The sequence below is a fragment of the Triturus cristatus genome, chromosome 4_1 (assembly GCF_964204655.1).
Source record: "Triturus cristatus chromosome 4_1, aTriCri1.1, whole genome shotgun sequence".
In the NCBI taxonomy this organism is placed as follows: domain Eukaryota; kingdom Metazoa; phylum Chordata; class Amphibia; order Caudata; family Salamandridae; genus Triturus; species Triturus cristatus.
The window spans coordinates 804,753,997-804,778,675 of record NC_140585.1 but is presented as its reverse complement, the minus strand read 5'-3'; the positions used below and the strand labels follow the sequence as shown (position 1 = coordinate 804,778,675).

Here is a 24,679-nt window from a genome sequence, read left to right as displayed (position 1 = left end):
GAATTAACCTTGGGGCCCCGGGTTCCTCCCGGGGATACGCCTGTCTGAGGGTCACTCCATCGTCAATTGCCCCGTGGCTTCCCCGGGACGCAGCTGGGGCCGTCGCAGGGTGAGCTCTGCTTCCCCTTCGTCCCCCCACAAGGTCAGACCCCCCGATTGCCCATGGCATGGTCCCTCGCCCGGTCCTGCCGTGGAGGTACGCCGCCGGCAAGCCTAGCTCCGAGAAGGGGTCTGGCGACCGGTCCGCCCCGGGCCCGTCCCGGTGTACCTGGCTGCGTGCCGCACGTGGCTATCTGTGGTGTCCCACCGGCTGCCCGCGCGGCCGGCTTCCCGGCGAGGGCGAAACCCCTCCAGATGCGATACGGGGAAAGAGGGCGCGTGCTGCTGGGTACGCCAGGCCCCTGCTCCTGCAGGGGGCTGGCCTTCCCTGGCTCCCCCTTAACGCTCCGGTGTTTTCTTCCGACTACGACCTCAGATCAGACGTGGCGACCGGCTGAATTTAAGTATATTACTAAGCGGAGAAAAGCAAACTAACCAGGATTTCCCCAGTAACTGCGAGTGAAGAGGGAAGAGCCCAGCGCCGAATCCCCGGGAAATGTGGCATACAGAAGACCGACTCCCCGGTGTCGCTCAGGGGGCCACAATCCTTCTGATCGAGGCTCACCCCACGGATGGTGTTAGGCCGGGAGCGACCCCCGGCGCGCTGGGATCGGGTCTTCTCGGAGTCGGGTTGCTTGGGAATGCAGCCCAAAGCAGGTTTGTAAACTCCATCTAAGGCTAATTACGCGCACAAGACCAATAGCCAACAAAGTTGAAAAGAACTTTGAAGAGAGAGTTCAAGAGGGCGTGAAGCCGTCTAGAGGTAAACTGGTGGGGTCCGTGCAGTTCGCCCGGATGATTCATCACGGCGAGAAGGTCGGTGGCCCGGGAGTTCCGCATCCCCTCCCGCTGCTCCGCGCAAGTCGGGCAGGGAGGCGAGGAGCAGCCCCGGGGAAGGAGCTTCCCGAGCTGCTGCCTTGGAGCGCCTGGCCACCCTCGCTGTCGCCGGATTGCAAGGGCGACTAGGCACGGCACCCTCCCTGGGGGCTGCGTCATCCCGAGCCATCTGGTCGCCTGGCTGCGTGACCAGATGGCCCTGCAGACCGGGCGACCAGATGACCCTGCGGGCAGGGTGACCAGATTGCCGGCCTGGTATCATCCGGTTGCCCATTTACCCTATGCTAAACCCGAACGAGACCTGACAAACCTGACGCCCCTTGCGGCTCTGTTTCCTCAGGGTCTCAAGCTAGACCCTTTGGCTATCCAGACCTTGTCTACAACATGCTGGGCCCGCCGAAAACTTAGTAAGGTCCTGGGCTGTGACTCTTTATATTCCCCTGAACTTCCTATCTCACAAAACCCAAGACTGCTTTTGACACTTGAAAAACTTGTTCAACACACACTGACAAGACAAACTCCCACACACTAGGTGACTTATTCCCGAACGGCCATGTACTATCCCATAAAGGTGGACACTAGATTTGCCAATGCCAGGTACATGATAGTATTTCGCCTGCTCCATAGGACATTACGCTCCCAGATACCCTCTTGGCCCTGATGACTTCCCTCCCCTTACGTTGTTAATAACCGATTCTGAGGGGACTCATATAGTGACTAAACTCTACTACACCTGCATGGCCATCAGACGTGCCCATGACAACAAGGTTCAAACACAGTGGGAAAAAGATCTGGGCCACCCTATCTCTGGCAAGGACTGGTCTTATTGCTGTGCACAGATTTAAACTAACCCCCCCTAACCACTGCCACAAGCTACTTCACTTTCGATGTATGCACAGATCCTACACTACTCCCGCTAGTGTAGCCAGACTCGACCCCTCAAGGTCCTCTCTGTGTCCAAACTGCAGATTTTGGGAGGCAGACTCAAACCTCCCCCTCCCCCCGCATCAACTTGACTTGTACCTGTCCACCCATCGCCACGTTTTGGACTGATGTATTCACTATCCTCTCCCACATGATTTGTATTACTCTCGAACCCTCTCCCCTAATGGTGCTTCTGGGTAATGTGGTGACTGTCCCTAAGAGCATCTACAGGTTCACAGCAAGCGCGCTATGTATTGCTTCGTACTACCAGATAATACAAAATACCACTCTCCCACACGGAGGCTCAAACACGACGAAGCAATAAACATAACACAACACCACCTAGAAAGAGATTTCACTTTATAAAATGAAGCACATCAAAGACTGTTCTCAGAACAAGGCTTGGGTTTTATTTATGCAATGCTCTCTAACAGAAAGGCTTTCCCAGATGTCAAATGAAGAACATTTAACCTTATATAGAGATATATATTTATATATGCAAGCAATAATAACACATTTGTCAAATGTAACTGTTAAATGCATAGATAATAATAATAATAATAATAATAAAATGCACAAGCAGATTATGCTGGACGTCCTGCAAGAAATCCGAAAGATATGTACACTAAATACATCAGATGATTTCCTTGGATGTGCACACAGACTCTCATGCATCACAAAGTCAGTACTCCAAGAAAACACCTCAGATCATCATAGCCACTGGAAACTGAAAGTGCACACAGACAGTCATGCATCACAATGACTGTTACAGCCACTGGAAACTGAATATGCACACAAACAACCACACATCGCAATGGCAACAATCAAAAATCAAACACTTCACCTAGTACAAACTTCATCCTGCCCACTCCAGACTAGGGAATTCACAGCCGCGGTCAAGAGACTCCGCAATCAGATGCCTGCACTGATGATGCGTTCACCGTTCAGCCTCAAACAATCCCGGTTTTCAAGTCAATAAACCTCAGCTTTATAATCTCAATACACACTAGAAGGTTCGGAAAGGCCTTGCCTCTGCGCCAAGGAAACTTCCTGGAATTGGCCACTTTCCAGGTAAGCATTCCGAAGGCGAAGGAGTTCTCGCGTTCCTTCTGCATCCTCATGTGTTCAAGCCTTTATCTTAACGAAGCTTGCAAAAGTCCCCGGCGGTTCATTCAACAATCTCCAAAAGCACAGAAAACAAAGCAACCTTGAACGTGAATAACCTAAACAACTTGAGTAATCTGGGGCCTGTCGGTGCGTGCAAAAAGCTCAAGCAAGACAAAGTCAGACTTCAAGATGACATGAGGGCATGTCAAAGCCAATAGTAATAGCTTAATAATACTTCCCAGTGTACAACGCAATGCACATTTGTGCACCACTGCCTATAGCATCACACATGTCATCTACCAATGTACAACATAATGCACATTTGAGCACCACTGCTCATAACACTGCACTCTAAGGCCAAGAAGTACATTCCACACCTCTCTCATGCTTTCAAATGCACATCCCACACGTTCTGTTCTTGGCAAGGCTGTTGTACTCTGTGACAGCTCCCACTTTAATACTACAAGAGATGCGAAAGAAATCTTCAAGGCAAACATGCACATGCAGGGAAATATTTCATACATTCAGGCTAGGGTAAAATAAAACACCAAAAGTCAATTAAATTCATGGTAGCCAAAGGTCATCAGTTGGTTAGAAACCAGAGGAGTGCCTCTAGCACTACACTCTGCTACTAGCAAAGAGAGAAACTGAACATTACTGGCGCAGTGGGATACGCCCTACCACTAAGACCTGGCTATGGAGCATGACTTACTACCTGACAAGTTAAGTTTATGCCACATTCCAACCCCCTCCCCACCCCCAGCTAGACCCAAAGATATTTGGCAACCCCTTCGTACATATTTGCTCTCTCTGGAGCCAGACCCCCAGAGCTTAACTCCTCCTTTTCCCACTGAAGTGTCCTCCTCATGTTCCATCAGTCAAGACGCAACTACATAGAGCCTCTCACTCCCTATGTCAGTCCCTTTATCGAGGATCACACCTCCCTGTGATTGATGCACTGTAGAGTCCTGCTTTTTTCATAACGACTGCATTCTGTTTGTAGAAAATGATAAATAAAGTTAAGAAAAAACAACTTAAGGATGAGGTATTCTGACTCCATTAGGAGGTCTTGAGTTTCCAGTTAATGCCTATCGGCAGTATGTTGTTGAGTTTTAGTTTAATGACTAAGCTCTGATTTATGTTGAGAATGGTCACAGGGTCTAATAGTTAATGTATCTCATTCACTCATGGATAGATATGAGGTGCGAGAAAGATGCCTAGCACATGAATGGATTGGAGGTGCGTTCAAGCAGGCTTTGTTGGGAATCAGTTGAAGCGAAGGACTGAAATGTGTGTTTATCAATCATGGGCTGGCTTGGATACCTGTGAAGACTGTCTGTGTGCAGAGGCACCTTGTTGTCATCGTTTTGGATGGCCAAAATATGTAGGTCAGGCACAGGTGGGTCAGACAGAGCCCCTGTAAACACCTTAGTGGTGGAAGGTTGTTGAATACCATGATCAATCTCTTTAGTTTTCAACAGAATATGAAAAATGTCTTTGAATGAGTTCATAATTCCTCTTATTGGCTTGGATCAAAATAAGGCAGTTGTTAAAATGTTAAATACATACTTTCTGTAAAAGGCCATGTTTCCTGCAAAGTCTGATTTATGGCTCCTTTGGACCTCCAGGTACTTACTTACTAGTGAGTTTAGAAATTAAGGTCTTCTAACACCCTTTGGGGGTTAAGGTGGAGAGTGAGCGTTCTATTAGTATAATGCTGATTTTAGAGCTAATGTACTCTTCTGCAAAGATGAATGCTAGGAATATTTTCATCGTAGCATGCAAAGCGCTTCTTGGCATTTTTAGATATGTGAATAGGTGATAACAAAAGTTACTCGGCCTGAAGTTTGGAGTCCGTGCCCCGCTCATATTTTTATACACTATTGGATGCCATAGAGGTAGAGACAGATCAGTAAGACAAGTGTGGGCAATAACGGTATTTGCAGCCTAAGTGGCAGTAAATAGGGTAGTAGAGAAATGTGTTATTTGCGGTGGAAAGAGTAAAGAATGAAGCTAGTAGAGAAAAACAGTGTCCACACAGCATGCTAGTGGAGCAAGATGAACCGTGTTATTCTTGGTTGAGAGGAAGGTTTGTTTGAATAGGCTGCCAAGTTTGCAACTAATCATCACAAATGTAAAAACCTGAAAAGATTTCTGGCAAGAATTCTCTTATGATGAGGGTGGTAATGGAACAGACTGACCCCTTGAGTATTTTAGAGGTGATTTATTAAGTATAAGATGTGCAGAACCCCACCAGGAGCAGGGGTTGTTAGTTGCTGATGCAACAGAAGTAACTGCCAAATGCAGAACTCAAATAAGTACTCTCCGTGGCAACATAGAAAGTTCTATGAAGGAGCACAATGACATCACATTTAACTAAGGTACCCCTGTATCTCCCTTTTATTTCAACAAAAACAAACAGGAAAATAAACCCCAAGATGACATTCAGGAATTGACCTTGTAATATCCATCAAATGACTTGCACTATAATCACGACACAAAGGGAATGAGCTTCCACAGTGACCTGCAATGCTAGCAGAACACACTGCCCTTGAACACTACCCTTCCCTTAACGCTAAAAACCCTTTACTGCCCCTACAAACTATCCATCCCTGAACAGCAAAAATGTGTTACCTCTAAACACTACTCATGCCCAAACACTTAAACTGCCCTACCCACCCTGAACACTACCCATGCCTGAGGCAGCCCTGAAAATTCCTTACTACCTTTAAACACTAACGATCCTGAGCCTAAAAGTTCCATAGTATCCCTCAAGGCTCACTTGCGATATGGTTGGATTCACCACCGAACCCTAAACACATCTTATTACCCCTGCAAATTACCCATCCCTGAATCATAAAATCTATACCTTCCCCTAAACACTGCCCATCCTTGAACCCCAAAAACCTGTACCGCCCCTGAAACCCAGACCTTAAAAAAAAAAATGTTTAAATGGTTAAAACCATATACCTATATTTTGTGTTAAATATTTTTAAAGTAATATACATTCATACTTAATATTAATGAATATTTCACTTTATCGTTACATTTATTTTTTAAATTGTTTCCTTTTTTATTAATATATTTTAAACATATATATTAAATAAATAACTTTATTTTCTTGTAGATACGTTATTTAAAATTCTATACGTTTAAATTAAGTTTAAAGTCTCCTTCGCTTATTGTATAAGTTTTATATACATATGTGTATCTATGTACATTACTCTGGCAACAATAGCGCTAGAGTAGTTATAGTTGAGTAAGAGTTGCCATAGAAAAGGCGTTATTTCTTTTATAATAACTTTGGTACCATTTGTCGAATATGCGTAAAACTTTCCCAAAAATAAGGTCATTCACTTTGGCTCCTTTATAGAAATCCTTCAAGAAGGGGCCAAGAAAAAGAGGGGTATCAAAACATTGATTTCCCATTTTTATTCTCATAGGAAAGTTTGCTGTCTGTTATAGAAAAAATAGCTCAACTGAATTATACCAAATTTGGCTTAAAGATAGACTATTCATTATTTGGCACAAATCAGTTTATTAGTTTCCCCCAAAATTGTTTACAAATATGTTACGGCTGGTTACGAAGGGGTTAGTCTCTTGGAAAAATTAGAGATCCATAAATCGTTGGTGTCCAGATATTCTCTGATTGGCCAATTTAAAAGGGACTGGCCACAGCACAAACCGTATACTGTTACAGCCATTACACCACTTCGAAAGATGGTCCCTGCATCTGAAAATGAATTTAACAAAACGATGCAAGCGGAGAACGTGCTCCAGAAGCAAAATGAGAATACGTTTTCTAAAAGCTCACACTTTCTTCCTCATCCATGTGGGAAACACATTTGATATTCTGAGTAAAACACTTCCAACAGCAGCAGCATATCAGTTAATTCATATGAAGCTACAGTCTAATGAGCAACTAGAGATCTAACTTTCTGTGTTTATGACAAAAGAATGGCACATATGAATGCAATCTTGATGGAATCAAAGCTGTAAAACTGGAAACATTTTCCTACAGAGAAGAGTACACGGCTGGAACAAAATGATTTTTTTTTTGTTGTCCTAGAAATTATGGTTAGTGCTCGAGAAAACTAAAAAGCGGACTAATTGTTCTCAAATATCATCCTCATCCATGTCCGTAAAAGATCTTAAATGAATTAAAAAATGTGTACTTTCAAAACCAGAAGAAGTCAGTCAACTCTAGAGTAATCAACAGCTAGAGCCCTAACATTTTGTATTCAAGACAAAAGGTAGACACTCCTGAGTGGCATGTTGTCATTGGAGCTGTTGAATGTATAGCCTTTTCTGAGTAGCAGACTGAAGTAAATGAGCATTGAGATGGTATAGCAGGTATGAAACAAGCGGATTAAAAATGAAAAAGGAAGTAAGGCTTTTTAGTAATGAGGTATAATGTATTTTTAAAGGGGCTTAAAATAGTTAAAGGGAGAAAAGCTTGCCTAAGTACAGCATCCCCTTTCCACAGCCTACCCATCTTCTCAGCCACTTCAGAGCTCTCAAATTTTATAAGGGTAACATTTGAGATGCAAGTTAGATGCAAAGACCTCACCATATGTGTTAAAAACAAAAAACAAAATCACTGGAAAACTAGTGGTTAAAGTGACGTTATTGTTAGGTGTTGGTATGAGACACAAGCTAATGTTGAAATCTCAACAAAAACTGATACACACCAGTTATATTTTGTTTAGTGAACTAACTATAACTTGTGACCACATCATGCACTGCTTCTGACCTCATAAATACCATCACACATGACATGTTAAATTACATCAGTTGCATGTCAGCCTGTAAAGTAGACAAAACCACCCAGTACGGCCTTCCCACACCCATTCTTGAGATCACTAAGGGGAGCTGGTGCACTTTTTTCTACAGGGTCTGTCGGAATTACAGCGACGCTGACCTTTTCAACACCAAACAGGGAGAAGCTACTAGCTCCAGCATCATTGCTACTCACAGCATTTCCTCAAGTGGTCTTTGTGCGGGTTTATAAGGAATTGTTAGAACATAACAGCTTTTGCATCTTATGTTATAGTGAAGGAACAATAAATATAGGTTCTCAGATTGTTTGCTGACTTCACATCAGATTAAAGCTCTAGTATGTTTTAAAGTAGCTGCTTCTTTGGATACTTGTTAGACGTTCTCTAAATTAACCTTCAAGATGCAATTTGATCCACCACCAAAAGTTTTACAGTATTAAGGACACCCACCAGTACCTTAGGGGCGATGGAAAGAAGAATTCCTTACCCACATGAAAGCTGTTGAAAGGGACAAAATGCCTATTTATTGAAAACAAAAATAAACAGTTTCCTTACACTGTTTAGGTTCAGAGGCACAACTTGTTTTCAGAACGCTTCCCCAAGTTACAGTTTTAGAAGGCCAAGGAGACATTGATGAGTTCTATGAAGCACTATGAGAATAGAATCTAGATTTAAACCTACCTGCAGTCTTGCATTGAACAGATATAAATGTTATACTTAAGCTCAGAAAAAAAGGAGAATCCTTTGAGGAGTTTCTACCGGCATTAAGGGCCCTATTTAAGGCATGGGATTTTGGGGCAATGATGAATGAAATGATTAGGGATCAAATTATTGTCCTTGTAAGAAGCAAAGAATTTCAAGAACTACATTGGGTTATGGCTGATCCAAAGTTACAAGGTGCTATCATCATGGCCAAAGCAGAGAGCAATCAGAAAATGTATTATGTCTATGCATAAGAGTGGAAATGCTATAGGTGGTGAGGAAGTGTGCAACATGAATGCTGGTAGCAATCATAGTGGTAATAGTATATGCAGCGAAATAAATTATAAGTCTGTTATCTATTACAGATGTGAAAGTTCTGTTTTTCGCACAAGAAGTCAGAGTTAGGAGCGTAAAAAATAGTGGTGAAGTGCGCAAGTGGGGCTTTCATAAACGAAGAAGCATGAGTGGAGGACAATTTTCTTGTCTAGATTATAGGGTCTGAGGACTTGTTTTTGAGTGATGTTGGGTTAGAAGACTGTATGAACCAACTCGAAGAGGGACATGTTCAGGAGTATCTTAACCATAAAGACCCTAGCAATCATTTGTCATCTGGTGACATCCTGGAAGACCTTGTGGCATCCAGTGTAAAAGTGATGGATAGGGACATCCATTGTCTAGGCTAAGAGACGTTGTGTAAGTTTATATCATTGCTCTAATTGTGTTTTTGGAGACAAATATGTTGAAAATAGTTTCATATAATTGAGCTGGCATGCTATGTTTATTAAATGGCCCAGGTTTCTTTTCAATGGGGTTTCCATTGTAAACTTCTCCTGCTGCAGACTATGGAATGCTAGTGGCGTTTCTTTGATGTAGTTTCTGGCAGACCTGTGTTGATGCAGTAGCGTGGGTACTGTGCTGAGTAAATAAACTACTATTCGTATTTCAGCCATATCTGTAGTGGATTCGATTTATAACCAGGTTCATTAAAGAGGTGATGCATAAAACAACCTGGTGATTAAAAATCAAAAAAAGAGTGGCAAGAAACTCTCTCCGTCTGCATTTTGATTCTATGGTGAATTTTAAGCATTTCAGGAAATACTCAACACTCCCTTTTTTCCTAAGTAGAGCGAAGTTGATGTGGCAGCAATAAGTAAGTGACCATTTCCTGTTATCCCACCAGGGTTTGACGGTGGTCTGCTGCGGCAGAGATGAAATGCCCCATATGGCTGACTATATTCCCATGAGATTGGGCCAGGCCAACTCCTTGGGAGAATGGGAGCTTACTGTACTCAGTCCCAATTTTCCTCAATTTTCTGGTGACTAAAAATGCTAGCGGCCATTCGAATTTACCACCTATGTGTTTGATGCTTATAGACTATAGCCGTTCAACACCACAGCTGCTACAATTATTTCGCCAATCCTAAATGTGTTTGCAGGGAAATTCAAGACAGCTGTTAATGATTCCCTATTTGAACGGTAAAGTAAGACCCATAACAGAGTGCCTATCAAGGTAATTCCATTTAGAAAAGAGAAGACTTAAGACATTTTAGATAAGTTTCACTACAAATGGTTAGAAAGCTTGTGAACTCTGTTTTCTACTCTACTTTTATCAGGTAGGCACATACCATCATTTTCTACCTCATTTGCAATAAAACAGATGTGAACAGGATCGGTTTCTACGGTCAGCTTATACATTAATTATTTTGTTTTTGAATTATGTTAAGAGGAAAAAAAAGCACATTGGGTGGGCTATAGATAAATGTCACAGTGATGAGAAAGGGAGATAAGGAGCTGACATGCTCCGGAATATTGACAAAAAGATCAGATGATGAAAGGAATTCTGAACAATGCAAACATTCACCCCGTTACAGATCTGGGTTTAGTCCATCATTTTTTTGCTCACCACGCCACCCCAGTTTGGACCCAGCCATATGCAAATCAGTCTTGACCTTGCTCCTTATGGGAACAGTCCAGCCCGAACTGCCAGGCCAGGTCCTCCCTGGACTGTAAACCAGCATCCTGGGACTGGTTTTGGGGTATCACCCCTCATCAGTCGGCCTAGCTTGAATCTAGTGGCACTGTGGGCACGGGACCCACGCCTGGGCTTTCCCTTCCCACTTTGGACAACAAAAGCAAAAAGAACACATGATGGACGAAACAGAATGCTCCAGAATATTAGCAACTCCTTATGCTATTGTGGAAAAGTTGAAAAAGCCTTTGACGAGTGCAAGAGGACCGGGAAGGAAGATTGAGTCTAAGCCATTTAACAGGATAAAGGTGTACGAGATGCATTAAAGTCAAATAGGTGGTTAGGCTTCCCTGTAGCCTAGATCTGATCTGGGTGGAGAGGAATGTATCCGAAAAAAGACAAAAGCTGTTTATTTAATGGCCAAGAGGATTCCCAAGATTAGTTCAGACTTGATTTGATGTTTTTTCAGGCCATTCTTGACAGAACATTATGTTCTACCTAAGGGCTCTCAATTGTTGATTCCGTCCACTGGTGCCTGTAAAGAACTCTCTGCCCCAGAACTACAGCACAAGTGTTGTTGAGAATACAGAATCAGAAGGAGGATGGGAAGACAAACAAAGGGAAAAGTCTAGGAGGCAAGTTGGCAGCAGATGTGAGAGAGGTGAGAAAAATGTTTGCCGAGCACTTTTTGGATATGCTCGGTGTTGCACCGGCAATTGAGTATCTAGACAAAGGTGTACAACACATGGGATAAAGTGACTGCATCTGAGCTTAGACAAGAATGTAAGGGTAGACAACCTGCACTCCTGTAATTATGTATTAGTTTATGAAATCAGGTATTTACAATTAGTGAAACTTAAGTGATCAAGGGTGCTGCCTTTGTGAGACCTGTTCAGCCCCGAACAGGCTATGTAAGTAAGGCACAGAATTATTCAAACCGCAGTCTGAGCAAAGGCGCACTATCCACCCGCCCTATGAGGTGCCAAAAGGTAAGTAACAGATTCTTACAGGATCATATTATAAATTATATTGTACACAAAACACTTAATGTCAGTGTTGGATATGTAACCAATTCTAACAAAATCAAAAAGCGTAATCAAACATTGACATGCTAGTAAAGTACTGTATCATAATTAAATTCATGAGTGCTTGAAAAGTGTCAATGAACTTCTGGTTCAACAAACAAGATGAATATGAAACAACGATCAAAGGTCTTCTTTTCTGGTGCAGAAAGCGTTTTATTTTTTCAGCCCAGCGTCATGGCATTCCAATGCATTTCGGTTATAAAAACCTTCATCAGGGAAAAGCTGAAAGAATATATGTATACCCATAAGTACTTTGAATTCCTATACAAATGACATCTTATGAAAATGCAAAACAATTCAACAGGTAAAAGCATATATTGTGTGCACATGTGTTTTTATCATGAATTGCATCCAGTGTTTTTAACCAGTGTTTTAAACAGCCAATATCTTAGAGCAGTTAGAGAATCCAGAGACAAACAATAGCCACCTATAATAATGACAAATCTGGAAACTTTCATGATATAAGATCGAACACCACCAAATTCTGATACATGTTCAAACGTATACAGATATTGCAACAAAAGCCCCCCAAGACCCTGTGAACATCAGTCGAGTGAAAAACCGAATGAACAGTGATCACAAGTGTGAACGATAATGCTACCCAGCCACCTGTAGAAGTCAAGATCACCGTGTGCGCGCGAATGTGCAAAACAAAAGGCTCAACGCCAGATTTCTCTGTGAGCTTGTGCTATCAATAAGGTAAAAGATGACCGTACTGAAAAAGGAAGGGGAAAAGGCCAGGTTATAAAAAGTGAATTGGCGTCTCCAATAACCTTCGATTAATGTTATAAAGTCATAGAAAGTGAACCGTGCTGCCACTTACTTAATAGGCGTAATCAAGAGCCTGCAACGAAAACGGCTGCGACATGGAAGTATGTAGCGTCTTAGTTCAATGAGTGTCTGTTTGAAAAAGTGCAATAATTGCATCAGCTGCGGGTTAGCCAGCAAAGGAGTAAGCTTCACGAAATGAAGCATTTTAAGCATAAAGGTTACCTGCTGACGAGCCGCCGTTATGTGCCTAGAAGGAGTTCGATGTTCCGACAGGAAAAGTGTGGAACTGTTTCGGCGCCATGTCCGTTTGTATATAACACGGACAACGTGTAATGCGTGCCGTGCGTGCCTGTGTGACTGGTGTGGAAAACAGACTGTAGCCCAGACGTGGCGTAAACACTGCTGAAGCCAAAAATAAAGCCGGACACCCGTGCAATAAAGACAGAATGTGTCGTGAGTGTTTCATTGAGAAGTAGGATGCGCTGAAATGGTCATGAAAGTGAGGAAAGATGCAAAAATGGAAATAAAGAGCCAATTGTAGAAAAAAACCTGTATACAGACATGCTTCCAATGATTTGCGCGAATACCACAAATGAGGAGTTGTTAACAGTGAGTTTCCATGCTATTCAATCAGCATGTAACGTTATACAATCCAAATTGTCACGGAAAATGAGAAAGTTCACAGAAAATGAATGAGTTCAATTTTATCATTCAGCCCACAAGGGATCATAGTTTGCAAGAACCGTATCCAAAAGGTCTCTCTTTGAGCCAGATATTTATTAGGGTCAACATGTGTTGGTGCCGACACATGTTCAAGGATTGTAAATCGGAGTTGGGGTATGGTATGTTTGTGTGTGAACCAGTGTGCCGCTAGGCAGGATTTCATATTCGATGTTCGAATAGAACTTTTATGTTCTGTCACTCTTATTTTAATTTTCCTAGTTGTCCTCCCCACATAAACTAGCCCGCAGGGACATTTGATGGCGTATATTACCATGGTTGTGTTGCAGTCAGAGGAATGTCTAAGCTTTATTAGTTTACCCGTGTGGGGATGTGTAAAGGTGTCACCAACTATCACGTTACTGCAATGTCCGCAATTGTGGCATTTTCTCATCCCTGTTTTGATGGAGATGACAGGATCTCGCTGCTTTGTGGCTAGTATTTCTTTGATGTTTTGAGATCTGGCCAGTGCGAAAATGGGTGTTCCAGAAAAGACATCCTTGAAATCATGTTCTTGTTCGATGATTTCCCATCTTTTGAGAATGCTTCGTTTGATGGCTCTAGCTGCTGTGGAGTATTTTAGCACGCATACTTCCCGTGTAGAAGCAGGTTTTATGTTTTTTTTTGAGTAGCTGTGTTCTTTCCATGTGAATTGCCTTATGTCTGGCAGTTTCGAGCACTGATGGTGGGTAGCCTCTCTCCAGGTATTGTTGAGTCATGATTTCAATGTCTGTTTTTCCTTGGTCGTCATCCGAACTTATTCTGCGCACTCTAATAAATTGTGACAGAGGTAGATGGTTTTTGAGAGTTGGAGAGTGAAAGCTCCGGTAGTGGAGTGCATTGTTCCTGTCAGTAGGTTTCTTAAATACTCTGGTTGATAAAGATGACCCTTTTTTTCAATCAAAATATCCAGGTAGTTGATGGTGGATGGATGGATTGAGTGTGTAAACTTGATGTGAGGGTGACAATCATTGAGAGTGGAAATGGCCCCTTCCAAGGATTCTTGAGTGCCTCTCCAAAAGATCAAAATGTCATCAATGTACCTCAGGTACAACAGTAAGTGATCAGACCACTGCTTGTTATGTAAGATGTGTTCATCCTCGAATTTTGCCATAAAGATGTTGGCGTACGTGGGTGCCCCAGAAAAGCCCATAGATGTACCGGTCTTCTGTAGAAAAAAGCGTTGTTTCCACGAAAAGTAGCTGTGATACAAGCTAAACTGGAGAAGTTCAAGAAGAAAAATGTTGAGAGTTTCTTCATAGTCGTGTCTCGGGAGCATCCATTCAACAGCCTCAATACCTTCGCCATGTGGGATGGAAGTGTAGAGTGCTGTGACATCTATAGTGCCTAATAGCATCTCTTTGTTATCAGGTATTTTGATGTGTTGAAGTTTATTGAGACAATCTGTGGTATCCTGTACGTATGTCACCCATTGTTGAACCAGAGGTTGTAAAAAATAATCTATGAATTTACCCAATGGTTCGTTCAAAGACCCACAGCCCGCCACAATGGGGCGGAAGGGAGGATTCACCATGTCTTTATGCATCTTCGGGAGCATATATATATGTGGTCTTTTAGGGTAGTTGGTGGTCAATAATTTGAATGTGTTTTCATCTATCCAATTGAGGTCTTTGGCCTTGGTTAAAATTAGAACCAAAGTTGCTTGAAAGGTGTCCGTCGGATCATTGTCCAGGGCCATGTAGGTGTCGGTATCTAGAACATGTTGATCCACTTTATCTTCATAATATGTGGTGTCCATCACCACTAGGGCACCACCCTTATCTGCAGGTTGAAAGGTTAGGTTTTTCCGTGAAGCAAGATTAGTGAGTGTCAACCGTTCTTTTTGAGTGAGGTTGCTTTTTGTACTGACTCTTTGGTGAATAGGTGCAAGATCTTTTTTGACCAATGTTTCAAAAAGATCAATGGCTTTATGAGTGACTGGTGGCATGAATGTGCTCTTTGGTCTGAATGCTTGGGGTCTGGTTTCTGCCACAGACTCAATCGGTTGGTCTTGCATAATCTGGTGGAAAAACCACCGTAAACGTAGTTTGCGTGTGAATTTGAAAAGTGATATCTCCGTTTCGAGTGCGTTGGTCCGGTATGTAGGAACAAAAGACATACCCTTGTTCAATAAAGTCAGTTCATTTGGTTTCAACTGGACACTAGAAATATTCATCACTAGTTCCGCTTGGTATTCCTTCGGGTTCCATTTGTTTTTTTTGGAGCCTTGTCCCCTCCTGTTTCGGTGGTACTGGCTGCTGGTGATTCTTCTGGTGGATGGTTCGAAGTTCGACCCAACTCTAAAAAAGACGTTTGTTTAGTTGTGCCGCTGGTGGATGGTACACTTTCCGATGACACTGTAGCTGAAGGAGTACGAGTCGAGAGTGTTTCTTGCTCCGTTGCTCACAGAGAAATCTGGCAGTGAGCCTTTTGTTTTGCACATTCGCGCGCACACGGTGATCTTGACTTCTACAGGTGGCTGGGGTAGCATTATCGTTCACACTTGTGATCACTGTTCATTCGGTTTTTCACTCGACTGATGTTCACAGGGTCTTGGGGCTTTTGTTGCAATATCTGTATACGTTTGAACATGTATCAGAATTTGGTGGTGTTCGATCTTATATCATGAAAGTTTCCAGATTTGTCATTATTATAGGTGGCTATTGTTTGTCTCTGGATTCTCTAACTGCTCTAAGATATTGGCTGTTTAAAACACTGGTTAAAAACACTGGATGCAATTCATGATAAAAACACATGTGCACACAATATATGCTTTTACCTGTTGAATTGTTTTGCATTTTCATAAGATGTAATTTGTATAGGAATTCAAAGTACTTATGGGTATACATATATTCCTTACAGCTTTTCCCTGATGAAGGTTTTTATAACCGAAATGCATTGGAATGCCATGACGCTGGGCTGAAAAAATAAAACGCTTTCTGCACCAGAAAAGAAGACCTTTGATCGTTGTTTCATATTCATCTTGTTTGTTGAACCAGAAGTTCATTGACACTTTTCAAGCACTCATGAATTTAATTATGATACAGTACTTTAATAGCATGTCAATGTTTGATTACGCTTTTTGCTTTTGTTAGAATTGGTTACATATCCAACACTGACATTAAGTGTTTCGTGTACAATATAATTTATAATATGATCCTGTAAGAATCTGTTACTTACCTTTTGGCACCTCATAGGGCGGGTGGATAATGCGCCTTTGCTCAGACTGCGGTTTGAATAATTCTGTGCCTTACTTACATAGCCTGTTCGGGGCTGAACAGGTCTCACAAAGGCAGCACCCTTGATCACTTAAGTTTCACTAATTGTAAATACCTGATTTCATAAACTAATACATAATTACAGGAGTGCAGGTTGTCTACCCTTACATTCTTGTCTTTTACTGTCCAGCCCCACTTTTGACAACCGGCACCCACCATGGACTTTGAGGACATTTCTCACCTAACTACCAATCAAGCAGAAACAAAAGGTTATTCTGCGGAAGAAGCAGCAAACATATATTCCCTGATCGATGAAACCCGGGCATTTCAGGCCCCATCCGGTTCCACCAGCCAATTACTTAAGCAATTACAATACACCTTGAGGAGAGAAATTAACCAGAGACTTCATGCTACCACACTCATTCAGTACCACAAGGCGAAACGCATCCCTAGAGGGCTACGCATTGCACTCAGACCTATGCTGTTTAAGTTCAATAAACCTTTCATGAACGAATGGTTTGCGATTCTTAATAAGTGCTCTCTAGACCTGATTCTTCTAATTGTTGAAGAACTGTCAGTCATACTCAAAGAATTGGAAGCTGAAATAAAAGATTTGAAAGATGATCTATCACAAAGATTATCTTCGGATGACCTTGAGCAAACTCTCAAAGATATGAATGAGAAGCTTGACGAACACGCAAAAGAAGTTCATGACCGGAAACTTCGTAAGTTTAGACGAGACACCATCGATTATAAACAGGACGAGGTTTATACATGGGCAGAGATGTATGCCCAAAGACGCACGTTTAGAAAACCGGATGCTTCAACCTCGGAAGAGAGCATAGCAACGGAGCAAGAAACACTCTCGACTCGTACTCCTTTAGCTACTCGTACTCCTTCAGCTACAGTGTCATCGGAAAGTGTACCATCCACCAGCGGCACAACTAAACAAACGTCTTTTTTAGAGTTGGGTCGAACTTCGAACCATCCACCAGAAGAATCACCAGCAGCCAGTACCACCGAACCAGGAGGGGACAAGGCTCCAAAAAAAACAAATGGAACCCGAAGGAATCCCAAGCGGAACTAGTGATGAATATTTCTAGTGTCCAGTTGAAACCAAATGAACTGACTTTATTGAACAAGGGTATGTCTTTTGTTCCTACATACCGGACCAACGCACTCGAAACAGAGATATCACTTTTCAAATTCACACGCAAACTACGTTTACGGTAGTTTTTCCACCAGATTATGCAAGACCAACCGATTGAGTCTGTGGCAGAAACCAGACCCCAAGCATTCAGACCAAAGAGCACATTCATGCCACCAGTCACTCATAAAGCCATTGATCTTTTTGAAACATTGGTCAAAAAAGATCTTGCACCTATTCACCAAAGAGTCAGTACAAAAAGCAACCTCACTCAAAAAGAACGGTTGACACTCACTAATCTTGCTTCATGGAAAAACCTAACCTTTCAACCAGCAGATAAGGGTGGTGCCCTAGTGGTGATGGACACCACATATTATGAAGATAAAGTGGATCAACATGTTCTAGATACCGACACCTACATGGCCCTGGACAATGATCCGACGGACACCTTTCAAGCAACTTTGGTTCTAATTTTAACCAAGGCCAAAGACCTCAATTGGATAGATGAAAACACATTCAAATTATTGACCACCAACTACCCTAAAAGACCACATGTATATATGCTCCCGAAGATGCATAAAGACATGGTGAATCCTCCCTTCCGCCCCATTGTGGCGTGCTGTGGGTCTTTGCACGAACCATTAGGTAAATTCATAGATTATTTTTTACAACCTCTGGTTCAACAATGGGTGACATACGTACAGGATACCACAGATTGTCTCAATAAACTTCAACACATCAAAATACCTGATAACAAAGAGATGCTATTAGGCACTATAGATGTCACAGCACTCTACACTTCCATCCCACATGGCGAAGGTATTGAGGCTGTTGAATGGATGCTCCTGAGACACGACTATGAAGAAACTCTCAACATTTTTCTTCTTGAACTTCTCCAGTTTAGCTTGTATCACAGCTACTTTTCGTGGAAACAACGCTTTTTTCTACAGAAGACCGGTACATCTATGGGCTTTTCTGGGGCACCCACGTACGCCAACATCTTTATGGCAAAATTCGAGGATGAACACATCTTACATAACAAGCAGTGGTCTGATCACTTACTGTTGTACCTGAGGTACATTGATGACATTTGATCTTTTGGAGAGGCACTCAAGAATCCTTGGAAGGGGCCATTTCCACTCTCAATGATTGTCACCCTCACATCAAGTTTACACACTCTATCCATCCATCCACCATCAACTACCTGGATATTTTGATTGAAAAAAAGGGTCATCTTTATCAACCAGAGTATTCAAGAAACCTACTGACAGAAACAATGCACTCCACTACCGGAGCTTTCACTCTCCAACTCTCAAAAACCATCTACCTCTGTCACAATTTATTAGAGTGCGCAGAATAAGTTCGGATGACGAACAAGGAAAAACAGACATTGAAATCATGTCTCAACAATACCTGGAGAGAGGCTACCCACCATCAGTGCTCGAAACTGCCAGACATAAGGCAATTCACATGGAAAGAACACAGCTACTCAAAAAACCCATAAAACCTGCTTCTACACGGGAAGTATGCGTGCTAAAATACTCCACAGCAGCTAGAGCCATCAAACGAAGCATTCTCAAAAGATGGGAAATCATCGAACAAGAACATGATTTCAAGGATGTCTTTTCTGGAACACCCATTTTCGCACTGGCCAGATCTCAAAACATCAAAGAAATACTAGCCACAAAGCAGCGAGATCCTGTCATCTCCATCAAAACAGGGATGAGAAAATGCCACAATTGCGGACATTGCGGTAACGTGATAGTTGGTGACACCTTTACACATCCCCACACGGGTAAACTAATAAAGCTTAGACATTCTTCTGACTGCAACACAACCATGGTAATATACGCCATCAAATGTCCCTGCGGGCTAGTTTATGTGGGGAGGACAACTAGGAAAATTAAAATAAGAGTGACAGAACATAAAAGGTCTATTCGAACATCGAATATGAAATCCTGCCTAGCGGCACACTGGTTCACACACAAACATACCATACCCCAACTCCGATTTACAATCCTTGAACATGTGTCGGCACCACCACATGTTGACCCTAATAAATATCTGGCTCAAAGAGAGACCTTTTAGATACGGTTCTTGCAAACTATGATCCCTTGTGGGCTGAATGATAAATTTGAACTCATTCATTTTCTGTCCACTTTCTCATTTTCCGTGACAATTTGGATTGTATAACGTTACATGCTGATTGAATAGCATGGAAACTCACTGTTAACAACTCCTCATTTGTGGTATTCGCGCAAATCATTGGTAGCATGTCTGTATACAGTTTTTTTTCTACAATTGGCTCTTTATTTCCATTTTTGCATCTTTCCTCACTTTCATGACCATTTCAGCGCATCGTACTTCTCAATGAAACACTCACGACACATTCTGTCTTTATTGCACGGGTGTCCGGCTTTATTTTTGGCTTCAGCAGTGTTTACACCACGTCTGGGCTACAGTCTGTTTTCCACACCAGTCACACAGGCACGCACGGCACGCATTACAAGTGGTCCGTGTCATATACAAACGGACATGGCGCCGAAACAGTTCCACACTTTTCCTGTCGGAACATCGAACTCCTTCTAGGCACATAACGGCGGCTCGTCAGCAGGTAACCTTTATGCTTAAAACGCTTCACTTCGTGAAGCTTACTCCTTTGCTGGCTAACCCGCAACTGATGCAATTATTGCACTTTTTCAAACAGACACTCATTGAACTAAGACGCTACATACTTCCATGTTGCAGCCGTTTTCGTTGCAGGCTCTTAATTACGCCTATTAAGTAAGTGGCAGCACGGTTCACTTTCTATGACTTTATAACATTAATCGAAGGTTACTGGAGACGCCAATTCACTTTTTATAACCTGGCCTTTTCCCCTTCCTTTTTCAGTACGGTCATCTTTTACCTTATTGATAGCACAAGCTCACAGAGAAATCTGGCGGTGAGCCTTTTGTTTTGCACATTCGCGCGCACACGGTGATCTTGACTTCTACAGGTGGCTGGGTAGCATTATCGTTCACACTTGTGATCACTGTTCATTCGGTTTTTCACTCGACTCATGTTCACAGGGTCTCGGGGCTTTTATTGCAATATCTGTATACGTTTGAACATGTATCAGAATTTGGTGGTGTTCGATCTTATATCATGAAAGTTTCCAGATTTGTCATTATTATAGGTGGCTATTGTTTGTCTCTGGATTCTCTAACTGCTCTAAGATATTGGCTGTTTAAAACACTGGTTAAAACACTGGATGCAATTCATGATAAAAACACATGTGCACACAATATATGCTTTTACCTGTTGAATTGTTTTGCATTTTCATAAGATGTCATTTGTATAGGAATTCAAAGTACTTATGGGTATACATATATTCTTTCAGCTTTTCCCTGATGAAGGTTTTTATAACCGAAATGCATTGGAATGCCATGACGCTGGGCTGAAAAAATAAAACGCTTTCTGCACCAGAAAAGAAGACCTTTGATCGTTGTTTCATATTCATCTTGTTTGTTGAACCAGAAGTTCATTGACACTTTTCAAGCACTCATGAATTTAATTATGATACAGTACTTTACTAGCATGTCAATGTTTGATTACGCTTTTTGCTTTTGTTAGAATTGGTTACATATCCAACACTGACATTAAGTGTTTCGTGTACAATATAATTTATAATATGATCCTGTAAGAATCTGTTACTTACCTTTTGGCACCTCATAAGGCGGGTGGATAGTGCGCCTTTGCTCAGACTGCGGTTTGAATAATTCTGTGCATCTGAGCTTAGGCATGGAACAAGTCACTGTCCTGAGTATTGTGATACAGGTAGTACTTTGCCCCTAAATCCTCCAGGATCGACTGAGATATCAGCAGTGCAGTTTCTGACTGGACTGGAGCGAGAAGTATTTTTGACTTCCATACAAGGAATGATTTGCCATGCTGCACTTGCTGGAGCTGCAGTTCTCCTGTATAGAGAAACTGCAGTCTCAGATATATTTTCACACACCATTGTCGGACATAGTAGAAAAACGTTGCAGTTTTGAAATCAAACACAAGATAATGAGAGTTCCCAGAAACACTTATCGTGGACCAATACCATTGTGCTCATTATGATTGTTTTTAGACGGACCTTGTCTTCCAACTTCCTGTTGGAATTAAGCTTTTAGGAAGGAGCTTAAGGTCTACAAATATAGGAAGATATCCCATGGGATAAAGCTATCAATATTCCCGTGGCAGAATTACAAGAGAAGGCCACAATCTCTAGGTACAGCAATGGTAACATGAGGATTCAACAGGCAGACACCACCCCTGCTTAGTTTAACCTACAGTTCAAAACAATCCTGTGGTCCCAGAAATTGCTAATCAGTACAGTCAACATCAACTCACCATCCCATCGCTCTCATTCCTAACCTCCAATATCTTGCACTCTTCTATACCCCCATCTTCTCAAACATCACCTCTCAACTCACAATCACATTGGCTTCACACTTTTTACCGCTTCTTTTTCTACTGGAGAAACTGTTCCAACTCTCTCAAATTTTCTCCCAAATCTTGGAGAGAATCTTCTTACCTCATAGTCTAATGTCACATCAAAGGAGTAAGATCATGAAGCAAGAGTACCTCTTCTGGTGACCCCCTCACCCACGATGTATTAGACCATCCCACTCTTACAGTCTCACACAATTCCATGTCATCGGTCTCATCATTCAATCAATAGCTGGTCACTGAGATTAACAACTCATCACCTCCACCTATTATAATTCCTCTCGCGATACACCGGACACAAGTTCTCTAGAGGAAGTAAAATCTTTGCCAACATGGGATCACAGTATGAAAACCCTCCTACAACCCTCGCCCCCACCCCCCCCAATCCCTGTAAACCATATTCCAGGTTCACCCATGGTAGTAACAAAGAAGAACGGCTCAACTACTTCCTGACAAGGTAATTGATTAACTGATCAGTTTGTAAATATTCTAGAATCCTCAAAAACATCCAAGATGCCTATCCTCTTATGGGCCAGACTCACTGCACCTAGATCAAATACTAACCCAGTCAACCCCAAGTGCCTCATTCAAGTGTCTGTACGCTCTGTCCCAGTAAGCAGTACGAAAAATCTTCTCTTGTCCTCCCAAATGGTCTTAAGACCTTCCCATCCCTCCAGACCATGAAATCTATCACTTGGACAGGTTAGGGAAGTCTGGCGGTGGTTTAGCTGTCATACACATATACTTTATCCAGTGTAAAAGTATGACTTCTACCAAACCTCTACCTCCTACTGTGTGTCAGCTGAAGTGAGAACACTGGAAGAGATTCCACAATTTTCTTTATCATGTATCACCTGTCAGTGATAATCTCCTATTCTTTGGACAACTAATTGAATTCATGAAAGAGAAAAGCAATTATGCCTCGAACAATGTTTTCCTAGGATACGTTAGTCTTCATTGGGGAGATAAACATGGACAACCTGGAGATTCTGTAAAGTGTTTGATTTTATTTTTACCCTGAAATCGCCAAATCAGACCTTGTTGTGTCTGAAGCTTCTATTCTAGTTGACTGGTCAGACCATCTACAAATCCCCTTCTCTCTTGCCTACTCCCCCATAAAATAAAAAGGAACAAGATCTGTAAGTCTACAAAACTTAAAAAGAACTTTTCAAAGAACAGTGAGCCGTCCGAACTACAGGATGCCAATGGCGGAATAACCTATTCAAACTGATTCCATAACCACTTTGCCTTAAACGCAAAGGGGGCAAGAAACACAGTTTAGACACCAAAGCATCCTTCAAAAAATCTGAGCTCAGACAGTCTAAAAATCACCCCAAAAAGCTCTTCAACATTGTAAAAAATTTGGTCTAACCCACAGACGACCTCTGATATCTCCTTCAAGAAAGAAACTGTAAGACATTCTCCAAATTCCTTAACAACATAGGAGGGATCAAGGTTTCCCTTACCACACAAACATGCATTAACTCATTAAACATCAACTAGCAAACCACGTTTATAGTTGTCAAATCTCAAATGGATCTAATTTTACTCATTAGCATCAAGATATCTAGTGACTTCCCTTAATACCTGACACCATCTGTTGAAGGTGATAGATTATTCAGTGATGCAAGAAATAGTCCCTGAATTGCCTTAAAGTCAACACCCTTCTCTAAAAGCTTAACTAAGATCCAGAAAACCGTACCAATTTTCACCCCATCGCAAACCTCCCATTCCCTTCATAGCAAAAGTTCTGGAAAGTTCTGTTGCAAAGCAGAAGGAGGATTTTGTAGATGAAAACAACCTACTTGATATTGTGGTTTAGGGATTGGCTCCAGTATGGAAACAGCGGTGCTCCACATACTGAATGATGGGTTAAATATCTTGTAGATGAACTTTTTCTTCTTGTAACCAATCTGTCAGCAGTGTTTGACATTGTCAACCATACACCCTTTCCACTAATCATGTGAATAGGTAGCACAGTTCCAACATAGTTTGACTCTTATCTTGGCAACTGCATGCAGCATATAAATCTGGCGAACACGTTCTTGGACTTACATCTCCTCAAAACGTTTCCATGCGTTCCCCTATGTTTATATGTACGTATATTGTATTTCTATAGCACAAACCTATCCAACAGGCAGAGGAGCTGTGTCTATGGTCAAAGACCAGAATAAAGTTAATGAGTAATAGGAGATGGAGCTGGGTTGTGAACGGTTAATGCATTGTGATGAAGTGTTCTGTAAAGAAGTGTCTCTTCAACCCATTCCTAAATTACAGCAGAGTAGTGGCATGCACGATGGAAATTGGGATGTTGTTCCAGATCCTGGGTGCATAGATGGAAAAGGTCTGCTGTTTTTGTTTTTTCGTTTTTACACTTCTTAGTCTGCGGTCTGATGGTGTATTGGCTGTGGGTGGCCTGAGATCCACCAGAGATGGTGAGCTTGTCTGTAAGATAAGCGTGGGTGCTGGTCATTATAGTTTTGTAAATGATTCGGCTGGCTTTGAAGACGTTGCGGTCCAACAGGAGAATTTTATGGAGTTCTATCAAGATGGGGGTGATGTGATTACATTTCTTCAGGCCCTGGATGAGATGTGCTACATCACATGGGATGCCCCTCAAGGGGTCCCAGTGTAACATCTGGGAGGCTATAGAGTAGGTCATTACCCCTTCTGGTACCTCCAGTAAGTCCCACACAGAGAAATTGCTGAAAGGTCATCGGATGCCATGCCCCCTTTTCCCACCACTTTGCAAGCATGCTTCCTGGCGCACTACTGGTTGGAGGATGAAGTCCACTTTACTCCTGAGGGTCCTTGGGGGCCATCTACCACTCCTTTTACCTCCA

The 24,679-nt window shown here is 42.2% G+C and overlaps 1 protein-coding gene and 1 non-coding gene across 3 annotated transcripts in view; both read left to right on the top strand.

Annotated features, from left to right (window-relative positions):
* The window catches only part of LOC146855586 (5.8S ribosomal RNA), a 154-nt gene extending 100 nt beyond the window's left edge, over nt 1–54 (top strand). The window contains exon 1 of the ribosomal RNA XR_014959166.1: nt 1–54. This exon is cut by the window's left edge and continues 100 nt beyond it. This is a non-coding gene — a ribosomal RNA (5.8S ribosomal RNA).
* GNS (glucosamine (N-acetyl)-6-sulfatase) overlaps nt 1–24,679 on the top strand; it is a 250,164-nt gene that overhangs the window by 42,973 nt on the left and 182,512 nt on the right. The gene's annotated exons all lie outside the window — the stretch shown is intronic.